Raw genomic sequence first — 13,234 nt, 5'->3', positions numbered from 1 at the left:
TTTATATCCTGGAAATATTTTCTTTTAAAGTCTTCTCTTACTCATTTTCAACTTTTATCCTGTAAGAAAACTAATCTTAATGGTTGATTCAGCACCATTTACTGAGTGCTTTCTGATTTGTATTTTGTTAATTTCATAGCTAGCTAGCTGACCTTAAAAAGCCACTGTCAAAAATAGGCACTGGTCCTTGTTTCACCTTACGGAGACAGGTGAGACCACAAGGATGTAAGTCAGGAACTTAGGGCCTCTCCTTCACTCCATCTAATAAACTTTTCCAAGTGAAGGAGAAAAAAGGGCAAAACACTAAGTTTTATAAAGGGTGGCACTTATGTAGTCATTTGAGTTGGATCCCAAAAGAGAAACCACTGTGAAAGTTGCTAAAGGAAAACCAGAAACAAAGCCTCCTGAATTTCAGATCATCTTTATGGCACCCTAGCTCTATGACTATGTTCCAGCATAGACTGTTGTACGTATAAGCCAACATGCTGTTGTTTCATAGCAGATAAGAGAGTCCTCTCAGTGTTAACGGTCAGTTCTTAAGATCCTCCAAACAAGGCAGTAAATACCTATGTCACTTGACAAAGGAATGACACACGCTTCTTTCTGAGTAGTTTTCTCCCTCCTTCTTCCACTACACCACAAGTCTGCGCAAATGATTTTATCCAATAATCAGTAGCCATACTGCCAAAAAGGTAAACTTTAAACCTACTTCCAATTAATCTTTTTTTAAAAAAAGGTCTGTACTCTAGTCAACTCAGCTATTCGCTCTCCTTCAAAAGGACCTTACTTCCTATTTCATTCATGCAGCCACTGTTCACACAAGGCCTTGAGGCACGCTCCCAGTGTCTTGTAGTATTAGTTGGCTTTAGGTTTATCTCCCATGCATTTCCCTCAGGAGTAGGTAAACTTGGAGAACAGGGACAATGCTGTATAATTTTGTGTTCTGTTACAGAAATAAGGAGGTGGCCTTATATATAATACATTAGTTGAAAATCACAACCTATAAATATTTTCTCCATCAGTCAGGTGATATGTTATTAACAATTCTAATAACAGGTAGCTAGGAAAAATCATCTAGAAAAGCTGATAGTTATATGGCAGCTAACCATATTTACCTCTTCCATAATTTTATTTTTATTTCTAAAAGAATCATTTGATTAATTTTAAAAAACCTCTCAAAGCTACTTAATTTGAGTCAGTATAAACATGTAGACCCTTCAGTGATAGTACAGAATAGATAGTATAGAATAGTAAAGGTTAGATTTTAGAAATGACATCATGTATATATGAAGGGTGCAATAATTCACAAAAATAGTCCATGCATTATGTAATGTCTTCCTTTTCACAATCCTGTGAAACAGGATGAGCCGATTGTATCACCCACACTTTATAAAGAAACCTGAATTCAGAAACGGCACCTGGTAAACTAGAGGCAGCACCAGGAACGTAACCCTAACTTCATATCCCAGCCATAAAAGAGACGGAACTGAATCACACAGACCCTGAAAAAAGTATTACAAGGCTTGTTTCCTTATAGGCCAGCAGGTTAGCTAACCCTTATGTAGGACAAATAACCAAGAGCAGGTAGATTACAAACTCAGGCTATGAGTTCCCTGAGGATGAGAATGTCGTAGGTTATATACACAGCACGTGGTACAGAGCCTCACCCACAGAAGGCTCTCAGATATCCATCTAATTGAATAGCACCTGTTTTGTACTATTACTAACAAAATACTAAAGCCCTACTGAAATATCTGCGAAGTTCTTAATTTTTCAATGAAATGAAAAGAAACACTCTAAATGCTTAATTACATATGCCAGAGAATATGTAATTGTGTAATTGAAGACAAAGACGCTCTAAGACCCTGCAATATAAACTAGACATATTAAAGAATAGAACTAATTTCCCAAGAAGCCAATTTAAATCTAGATACAGAAATATGTTCTGCTTGAAAACAATTTTATATTTCAAGAGGCGAGGGCAGAGACTCCTACCGATTAGTAAAAAGTACCAGGCAATTTTAAAACAGGAAGCACTGACCTTAAATTAGCCTTTAAAATGGTCTATTTCGGTCACTCTTAGCCCACTGTAATTTGTTATTCTTTGCAAAGCTAAAAACATTGACTATTCAGGTAAGAGTGAAAAAATGAAGAGCTGATCTGGTGACAACACAGCCCACTCTTTTGAATCCAGGGAAGACTAAACGCACTCATGAGAACCGATGTCACTGGAGGTTTGTTTTACGTTAAACTCTGAAGAACTGGTCACTTAAAAAATAATCCTCAAATTTCTACTCAACTAAAAGCTCAATTAGCTGAGAAGGAATGACTACTGACTGTTTACTATGTGCCACTTTTTCGAGCACCTGACAGGCATTATCTCATTTAATCCTCATTACTTTAAGAGGTAGGTATAACTTTTTCTCCATTTTGCTGATGAGGAAAGTGGAGTGCCAGGCCACGGAGACGTGGAGCTGGGGACTCAACCCAGTGCAGTACAGGCACTGGCCCCAGTGCCTGCAGCCTGGCCTGGAGCACGAGGATGTCACCTCCTACAGAAACATGTTCAATGAGAGATGGCTCCATTCCTCCGCTTCCTGTGGCTTCCCAGGCCTCAGACACTTCCCATCACCACATAGGACTTTCCGCTTATCGTCTTTCTCCGCAGGGGCCCCCTAATTTCTTTGCAAACTCAAGCTTCATTCTCTCAGTCACCCACACCTGATCATCCTCTCTCATCCACGGTATTTGACCAGTGAACCCTGCTTGGGTTTTCTCCTCTTGCACTCACTCTTGCCCGTCTTTTCTCTGTCCCAAATCATCATCCTAGTCCAGATGCTGGCATCACACACCTAAATTACTACAACTTCTTTCCCACTGGTCCCCTCAACTGGAGTCAGAAACTTTAGCCTTCCTTTCAGGTGCTACAGTGGAAGCCAGCAGATTAATAATAACAGCAATACTAAATAATTCCTAACAATTACATAGTATAATGCTCTAAGCACTCTCTATATAATCAAGCCTCACAATAATTCTGTGAGGCTTGTCCCATTATTATCCTTGTTTTACAGATGAGGAAATTATGCTCCAGAGAAGTTCAGTAAATTGCCCAGATCCACACAGCTAGTAAGTGGAGAGACAGGCTCTAGACTCTGGCAGTCCGGCTCCAGGGTCTGTCACTCTTAATCACTACATTGTCTCTCTTAAGCAAGTAGAATTATATGCCCAGGTCCTCAGAGAGCCTTGGAAGAGACACTTACTGCTCGAATATCCTCAACTTCCCTCTGGGGGTGCACATGACTGCCTCTGGCCAATGGGTTGGGGACAAAAATGATATCAGTCGCTCACTTCCAGGCTGGAGCTCTGGAGAGCAGTGAGGGATCTTCCATACTGTTCTTCTCTCCTGCCACAGCGACCAGCGAGGTTCTAAATGGTGTGACCTTTTGTCAGCCTGGGTCCCTGAATGAGTAAATGGAGAACTCCCCACCCCTGTACCCTATCTACCTGTGTTGGCCAAGTAGAGCAAATAAGAAATGCATTTATGTATTCAGCCACTGAGATTTCAGGGTTACCTGTGGCCACAACACAGGCTGGCCTCTGATCAACACAGTGTTTAACCTACTTAGAATGCAACTGACCAGTACAGTGGGCGTAAGAAAAGAAAAATACACACACGGTGCAGTTCTCCTGGCAAACAAACATAATCTCCCTTAATCCCAGTCTCATCGTGTCATTTCACGCTCGAGGACCGAGAGTAGTTCCCCACGGTCTAGCACGTGGAGTCCACATTCTTCTCCCACACTTTCAAGCCTCCGCAACCTCATTTCCCTCCACTGCCCAACATGTACCTTTCAAGATAGTATAGTTGGTCTGTGCTGTGAATAGAACAAATATTTGGTTCTCCTGGTTGGATTATTCTGCTTCTGCCGTTTATTCTTTACACTCATAGTCTAATCATACCTCCTCCTTTAATTCTCCTTTGACTACTCAAAGCCACGCATCTTCCCTTTCCTCAACTTACTTGGCTTTTATACAGCCTATGCCACATAGTTTTAACTTTAAACAAACATTATCTTGAAAACAAAGGGAGAGGAAAAATACACTGGCCTGGATACCTGGTTCTGGTTTGACTGCATGTCAGCTACATCACCTCTGTCCAGTCTTTCAGCCTTTCTAGGTTTCCGTTATCTTATCAACGAAATAACGGCAGTACAGAATATGTATGCTCTCTGCTAACCGTCAAACAGCCTATGATCTGTTATTTCACATGCATCACTCTTATGTCCCTCAGCTGAAACATAAACTCCATCAGGGCAGAGACCCTGACTTTTACTTCTTCCTATTCTGGGTAGCTCCGAGCACAGCACCTTGCGTAGAGATAATGCTCAAAAAAATATATGTTGACTACAGGTCATCACATGTTAGCTGAGGACACTTTATGATTAGTACTCTTCAAGTATGTGGATGAGAGGTTTTAGTTTTGTGTGTTGTAGTTTGTTAGGCAGCAACAGATAACTAATACATGCTCAGTTCTGAAATACTAACCCTGGAAAATGCATGAAATCAGAAACTGGAATGACATTTAAATTAGCGAAGATTTCTTTCTCAAAAAGAAAGTTTTCTGTTGAACGTATAAGAGGAGTGCCACTAGCTTTCCTTCTTCTTCCACATACAAGGCAGCTACAGAGGGCTACTCTCATTTGTTTAATTTACCCCAGATAACGCACGTCCAGACTCTTCAAACTTGGAGAAGTCTCTGCAGCACTGTAATTGTTGGAAGAAGCTGCATAAGAGGGTCTGTACATGGGGAAATACATGCTATGATGTTTCAATAGTTTATCTTCCCCACAAATTGTAAAGACCTGCTTTCTCTATTTGCACACTTACTACGCTTCTTGTTGTTCAGTGATCTTCAGCTGTCTTGCCTACTTGAGTGAACTGCAAGTCACTCCTGGGCAGGAACCACACCACCTTCCGTCTCACGTGGTACCTACCGCAATGGATCTGAACCAAGAACTCAAGTAACTAACTTTTGATGGGCTTTTAACAGTTTTCTCAGAGTGTGAGAACATTTATTTCTCTTCCCATATCTTGTAAGAATGATTTTTCCCATGCAGGTTGAGAAGAAAAAAAGTGTGTCAGAATGAAACTACACTAAGGCTGCAAAAGGTTTTAATCCTACTCTAAAAAAAGTAACATTTTGATGTGTTCTTACAGCTTCAGTTCCACAATTTTCCCCTTAAGTCCTACAGTGAAACATCTGCTTTTTTTTTTTTAATACGTAGTGAAAATATATGGGGTTACTGCCTGTGTTAGGGTTTAAAAAAAATCAATGCAAACAATATTATTGGTCTATCATATATTATAATTCAATGCAGTCCCTGTTGTGAGTCCCAACACAGGGTAAGGGCTCTACCTGAGACGGGGCCTAGGATGGTGCCTGAACCCACGCACTCAGGTCCCCAGAGACCCAGGGAGGGGAGACCCTGGGAGGAGGGAGAGACCCCGGGGGGAGAGAGCCACAGAGAGGCCGGTCAACTGAAGGCAGGGGCAGGGCTGAGAGATACTGTAGGTCTTGGCCATGAAGAATTTAGAAAGCAAATAGTAAAATGGAAAAGAGAAAGAAAAAAAAAGTGTACCATTACGGATCCAATTGTCAAATTATTTGAAGTTTGTGTGTTTGACAAAATGCTGATAAGGTGATGGGTGTGTGGTAGTCATTCTATTATTCTCTTTGCATTCATGTATGTTTGAATAAATTTCTGTAATGAATTTAAAAAAATGGTAAGTGCAGTCCCCAACACATTTCCCATACTGCTGTTACATCAGGGGTGGAAGCAGAAATTCAGGAATGGATTCACAGGGGACTGAGAGGGAGAGGCAGGTGGAGGTCACACGGCTGCTGGTCTCCGTCTCTCACCAGTCAGCCGCACAACCCAAGTCATATGGGAGGACAGGAATGGGATACACGGGGCCACATTCATATCCTAGGAGCACAGGGGAGGGTAGTGTCAACAGACCTACAAGAAGTCCTAGTAAGAGATGGCTTTTGGTGAGAAAGTCACCAGCAAAGAACAGGTTATACCAGAAATCTGCATGAAAAGATTGGCAGGTTTTCATAAACACACACACACACATGGGCACAGAGCTGCTTCCTTTCCCTTAAACCACATCCCAGTTCAAATCTGAATGTTTCAGATTCAGGTACGTTGCTTTATACATATACATTTGAAGTCAAAGATAAAAGTTAACGTTCTTTTGATTACCAGTTCTGTCAGTCAAGTTTCACTTACAGATAATAGAAAGCTCTCCAGCTGTTTGGGGCAGAAAAAGATTTAGTATACAGACCTAGGTGTTTGTGAAATTTCTGAAAGGGCCAGAAGGGCAGATCCAGACTTTGCGTCCAGGAACAGGCTCCTGGAACAACACCTAAGGACTGGTCTACCATGAAGACTGCTTCCTCTGCCACATTCAGGATGCTGGGAATCAGGAAGTCATTATGTCATTTCAGCAGAGTCTAGGGATCAGGAAGTTGTCTGAACACTGTAACCTGCAGGGCCCTGTTGGGTCTGTAGAAATGGACCAGCAAAATGGGCATCTCATATGCCACTGCCTTGGCTCACACTGAAATCAAGCACCACACAAGAACCTAAATCACAGGCAGCACTCCGGATGCGAGGGACTTTAAGAAAGACAGCATCCAGCTCTCCAACCTCTGCTTTATGTGGATATATACTAAGAGGACCCTGGAAAAGACAATGAGCAAGCTAATCCAGGCATATTCACTATACCATAAAAAAATATTAAAGTATTCTACCAAAAGGGAGCAAGGAGTGTCTACTTAAAAAGAGAGAGAGAGGGCTTCCCTCGTGGCGCAGTGGTTGAGAGTCCGCCTGCCAATGCAGGGGACACGGGTTCGTGCCCCGGTCTGGGAAGATCTCACATGCCGCAGAGCGGCTGGGCCCGTGAGCCATGGCCGCTGAGCCTGCGTGTCCGGAGCCTGTGCTCCACAATGGGAGAGGCCACAGCAGTGAGAGGCCCGTGTACCGCAAAAAAAAAAAAAAAAAAAAAGAGAGAGAGAGAGAAACTTAAGAGATATCACAACCAAATGCAATACCAAATGTAAAGGGCTTTTTCAAAGAGAAAAAATGAATAGAAGAGAAATTTGAATATAGTTTTGGTAGTATATAATATTAAGGAATTCTAAATAATTTTGTTAGGTTAAAGTAATATGTTTATATAAGCAAACGTTGTTACTTTTTAGACCTTACTTAAATATGGAATATTACGATGTCTAGAAATTGCTGCAAAATGCTTAAAAGTATTTAGTTTTTAGGGGAACAGAATAAGAATAAGGAAGGGGAGCAAAAATGTGAATGATGAATCCTGGGTAATAGGGGCTCCTTTTATTATTCTCTCTGCTTCTGTGATCAAAATTTCTCATAATAAAAATCTTTAACAGGTTATACCAAAAAAAAACAAGGGAAGTACAAATTATTTTCATCAAATGCTTCCTTCAAAATCTTTAATTTTACCACATGACTAAAATAAGTACCATCTTCTATAAAGTAACTAACATACTCTTCAGAATGTCAAGAACACAAAAGACAAAGACAGGATGAGGACTGTTCCAGATTAAGGAGTAAAGGGACATAACAACTAAACATAGGATGTAATTCTGAGATGTCCCGTGGACCAGATTTTTTTTTTTCTTTTTTGCTACAAAACTGGATAATTGCCAATTTTATGGTAATACATACTGATGTATTCAGGGGTAAAGGGGCATTACATCTCCAACTTGCTCTCAAATGATTCAGAAAGAATACCATGGGTACATAGAGAGAAAATGATAAAGCAAACGTAAAAAACATTAATAACTAGGGCATCTGGGTTTAGGGTCCTATTCCTGTAACTGTCCTATAAGGCCTGAATTATTTCAGAATTTTTTAAAAAAGTATAAAACACAGTGGCAGCACTCGGAAGCTCTGAAGAGAAACAGCACAGATTTTTTTTCTGTCTATTAAATTAAAATGAATATTAAGAGCTAAATAACTGGAGTACTTCATAGTGCTTTTTCAGATACCATTCCATGGGGGATTATTTTTGTACTTCTCATTTTAGCAGCAAAATTTGAACGTAATCATAAACATTGTCTTTAGAGACTAACATTTACTTTTATAAACATTTGCAACACTGTAGTTGAAAATCCAAATAGGAAGCCTCAGTTTGATGAGTCTATACACTCAAATTACTTTCTAATAGAATGAACAGGTGACCATTAACTAGATTTTTTTTTACCTAAAAAAAAAGAAAGCGGCATTGAGGCTGTGTTGCACAGAGGGGCATGTCTGTGCTAAAAGTTAGACAGGCATGAATTTCAATCTAGGCTTTGCCACTTAAATAGCTGTGACCCTGATGATTCGATCAATTCTCAGAACCTCCACTTTCTCACAAAGGATACAACCATATCAGTATCTACTCTTGCAAGACTGCTGTGGATGTTCATTTAAATCAGGAACATATGTAAAATAGGGCTCTATGGTACAAAATAGTTGTTCAATATTTATTTGTCAAGATAACTAAAGAAAAAGAATAAGTTTTGCTGCCAAAAAAACTCCTCCCAATAGAATGTATAATATTAACATTTCAACACCACTGTATTTTTTCTCCATGTTGTTGCTGATACTAAAGAACATATCCTCTGTCTAGTAACTTACTTATACAAAAAATGTTTATTAAGGGCCTACTATGAGCTAGGTACTGTTCTAGGTACCAGGATGTGAGGGCTGAAAACAATAAAGACCAAGGTGCCCTCATGAATCTTATGTTGTATAAGCCAACATTAAACATTAAATAGGCAAACAACATCAGCTTATGGGAGGGGATAAATTTAAGTATTAATTATGGTTTTATTGCATCCAAGACTGGATCTTTGCCCTCCCAAATAGTCTCTGAACTACTTTAATAATAAACCTCCTTTCTGCTAAAGAAGCCAGAGTTGGTTCTATTACTTCAACTAACAGGCATGCCTGTGTCTTGTAACTGAGAAAGCCTCTTTTCCTTTGACCTCAGATCAAAGAAGCAAATTAGATACTTCAGAACCCAACATATACCATATACAAAAAACGTCAACCCTAAGATAGGTATGAGATTATTTTTGTGTGTTGTATATTTTGCTATGGTTACCAAGGCGCGGTTAGCATTTTGAATTTTTTTTCTTAGAATAATACAATGATCTGAATCTAAAATCTTTCATAAGGTGCAACTTTCCAACCAATGATAAAAAAAAACAGGAAGTGAATCTTGAATAGAACCAGACTTTGAGTTCCCTTCAGTATTACCTTCTCTGCTGTCATCTAGCCCGATTAACAACATTAAACTTTTCATCATCCTATCCTAATTCAAAGTTATTAACATTTTCACTTCTGTTTGAATAAAACATATTTCCTACCGAACTGGAAAATTTGACATATACTCAAATATTTTAAGTCCTAAGAGGAAGACAGCTAAAATACAGGAATTGAGTAGCAAAGCAACTTACAAAAGCAGAAATGAAAACAGATGTTAAACTTCTTTGAAACAAATTTTTACTAACAGCCTCAACCAAAGCTATTTCAGTCAAGTAACTAGAAATATTCTACCTAGTCAAAAGATCTCAAGCTTCATAGGTCATCGGCTCCTCAAGGGTGTACGCCAACGCTTTTCAAGGTTCTGTTTACCACCCAGCACCATGCATGGTGTGGGATTTCAAAACAGGTGATAAGCTCTGTAAAAGCTTAGTTTAGGGCAGTGGCCCTCCATCAGGTTAATCTTGCGCCCCAAATGTCATCTGGCACTATCTGGAGACGTTTTTAGCTGTTATGACTAGGCTGGGGTGCTACAGGCATCTGGGGCAGAGGCCAGAGGTGTTACTCAACATCCCACAATGCAAAGGACAGTCCCCCACGGCAAAGAACTGTGCGGCCAGAAGCGCCAGCTGAGGCTGAGAAAGCCCTGGTTTAGGGTAACTGTATCACTGCCCCTCACATTCAAATATAAAATCACTGATCGTGTGGCTTCACATACTTTCTGATGACAGCTTACAAAGTCTTTCAAACAAGATACAGTACATTAAATCCGTTCCCTGGAAAGATGCTCTGGCCACTGCAACTGTCAATGAAATCCCTGCAGTGTAAAAAACCTGACTCTCCTTTCACAATCAACCAGCAACCTCCAAGGGTAAGGAACTCGCTATTTATGCCACTTAATTTGATTCGGAAGACACTGGGCTTCAAACATTACTAATACCTTGATCATTTCTAATCATTCCTAGACAATGTCAAATGCACAAGTGAAGTAACAGAAGCCACTTCCTTTCCTTATGCATCTTCTAATATCATCATGATTTTTCTTTCGCCACTTTACAGAAAATGGTGCTCAAGGTTTCTGAGCCTGCTTCCTCAGAGGAGACGACAGTTCCCACCGTACAGAGGGTTACAGTGACATCAGTGTGTGGGCAGAGTGCCTGGACAGGCATGGTGTGTGCTGATTCCTGATGCATGACATCAGACACACAGCATTAGACACCCGGAAACTAGACTGATGGGAAGTTTGAGAACTTTTTGGTTAAGAAAAGAGCTATTCTGAGAATATAAGAATGGATGGATTATATGTTTTCCTTTAGGTAAGATCCTGGGAATGATTTTATAAATCTACAACATTTCAATCCTTTAAACATATCATTGAACTCAAATTTGAAATTCATTTTTTACATTTTTCTTGTAACAGCTTTGAGGTGACTTACAAAAAAAAAAAAAGAAGAAGGAAGAGAAAAGAGAAGAAAGGAAAGGGCATTAGGGACTTCCCTGGTGGTCCAGTGGGTAAGACTCCATGTTCCCAATGCAGGGGGCCCAGGTTTTATCCCTGGTTGGGGAACTAGATCCTGCATGCTGCCACTAAGAAGCCTGCGTGCTGCAAGGAAGATCCCGCGTGCCGCAACTAAGTCCCAGCGCAGCGAAAGTAAATAAATAAAATATAATTTTTAAAAAAAAGAAGAAAGGAAAGGGCATTAGTACAAAAGAAAAATTGAAGTAACTAGCATGTGGCAGATCAAAATTTCCGCCGCAGCCAAGTCTCTCTGGTGTTCAAGAACCCTCTTTTCACTGCTCCATGCCGTCTCCCAGATGCTCCACGCTGAGGGAGCTTTAATAAAAGAAAGTAAGATTTTGTTCCTAAAAGCACTAAGTTGAGAGGGGGGCCAATTAGGTAAACAGTTACAAAACCGAGTAATAAATATTGTACATAACTTGTAAGCATAAAGTCATCTGTGAGCACAGAGGAAGGCGTGAACACTTCTGGCTGGGGTAGGGTTTCATAGAGTAGAGATGTCCAAGGTGAGCCTTGAAGGTCAAGCAGAATTTTGCCAGCCAAAGGGGAGAAATGATGTTGTGCTCAGAACTGTCTGATGTATTAATAAATTGATTCAGAGATGTGAAATGACAAGGGGTGACAGATGGTGGTAAATAATGTGATGAGGCTGGTGTGAGGAGCACAGGTGGGGAACGAGAGTAAACGAGGCTGGAAAGGTTGGTGGGAACTCAACCCCGAGGTGTCTCACTAACAAGTTAAACTTTACAAGACAGCAGTAGGAAGTCACAGCTTTAAGAAGGTGTAAAGGAGTAAGATAAGATCTTTTTGGAGATAAAATTATGGAGGTGGGGGGACCGTGAAGATGATAGCTTTGAGTTGGTGACAGGAAGAACAGCTGGGGGGCTACTGCAATAGTCCAAACAAAAGGAGATGAACTGGAATCCACGGACCGATGGCTTTCCATTCACTTATTTGCTCTATCTGCCCACCCGCCATCCGTTCACCCATCCATCCACCCACCCATCCAACACAGCGCCGACTCTGTGGGAGCCACTATGCTGAGGCACGACCAGTAGGTAAGACTGGCAGGGTCTCCCGCTTGCACAGAGCTTACATGCTAGTGTAGGAGACAGATATTAAATGGTCTATTACACAATTATTTAATCTCTGCGGTGACAAGTGTTACGAGAAATGTTCTAAGAAAGAGCATCACAAGAGACTGTGACCTAACTGCAGGGTGGGGATGGTCAGAGAAAGCTTCTTTGAGAAGTGTCCTTTAAGCCCTTCCTGAAGCCCTGGAGTCCGGGCTATTTATTATCTCACACCTCTCACTCTAAATAAAAATTTGAGAAACTTCTCTTTCATTCGTCAACTTCGCTTTTGTGCAGTCACATTAAAGTACTTACTTCCTAAAATCCCTGGTGGGTCTAACCAAACCGGTAGGTACTGCTGGGAGGGGAGAGGAGGACCGAGGCTAAACGGAGCAGGGTGGGCAGAAGCTAAAAGATACGAGAAGGGGAAAGAGGAGAAAGTGGGGACTGTGGGAAAAGGAGTGGGGCGGGTAACAGGGCTCAAGCTCCAAAGGCTTTGGCTACACAACAGCAGACTTTATAAAGAGGGACTCATTAAGGAAAGAATGTCTAAATCTTTGCTGTGACCAACACTCAGAAACATAATCCTCTGCAGACTGATAAACATGACCAACTAGCAGCCTGTCAACTTCCACTGCTTTATCTTGATTGCGAGGCATTCTATTTTTAGAGTGGAGTAATCTAGGTCAAAATTCCAACTGACTTCTCTGTCAAGATTGGCAGATTTCTTAGTCTCTCTGAGAATCAGTTTTCTTACCAAAAAAATGAGATAATCATACCAATTTCACAAAGTACTTTCTAAAATGGGAATCAAAGGAGATAAGATATTTAAAATATCTATTTGTTCAACTCATCTAATCTATTAATCTAAACACATTAATGTGATCACTTCAAATCCGGAGGCCCTGGCAGCTCTATCTTTGAGAAATATCACTTTACTTCTAAAGTTAAGGCACTGGACATTATTCAAGCTGTGATGATTATTTACATGTTGAATATTTAGCCCAAGTTCAAACCAGAGGGACAAGTAATTTACAAGGCTAACTGCCACTTTTTGTTAACTCTGCCCACAATACCCACTTCCCTTAAAATATCCCAACGGTTGATGTTCAAGATGCCCACAGATGATTATAGGTGTGCTGCTACTCTCCAATTGGCCCTCAGCTGGAGAGAACCCAATCCCTTAGCACTTTTTTTTTTTTTTTTTTTTTACGGTACGCGGGCCTCTCACTGTTGTGGCCTCTCCCGTTGCGGAGCACAGGCTCCGGACGCGCAGGCTCAGAGGCCATGGCTCA

At 40.8% G+C, this 13,234-nt stretch overlaps 1 protein-coding gene across 3 annotated transcripts in view; it reads right to left on the bottom strand.

Moving 5' to 3' along the window:
• UBAC2 (UBA domain containing 2) overlaps positions 1 to 13,234 on the bottom strand; it is a 164,873-nt gene that overhangs the window by 85,250 nt on the left and 66,389 nt on the right. The gene's annotated exons all lie outside the window — the stretch shown is intronic.

Source organism: Mesoplodon mirus, assembly GCF_964341445.2.
Source record: "Mesoplodon mirus genome assembly, chromosome: 17".
NCBI classification, from domain to species: Eukaryota; Metazoa; Chordata; class Mammalia; order Artiodactyla; family Ziphiidae; genus Mesoplodon; species Mesoplodon mirus.
Note: the sequence above shows the minus strand (reverse complement) of the source record. Positions and strands in the feature narration are given on the sequence as shown.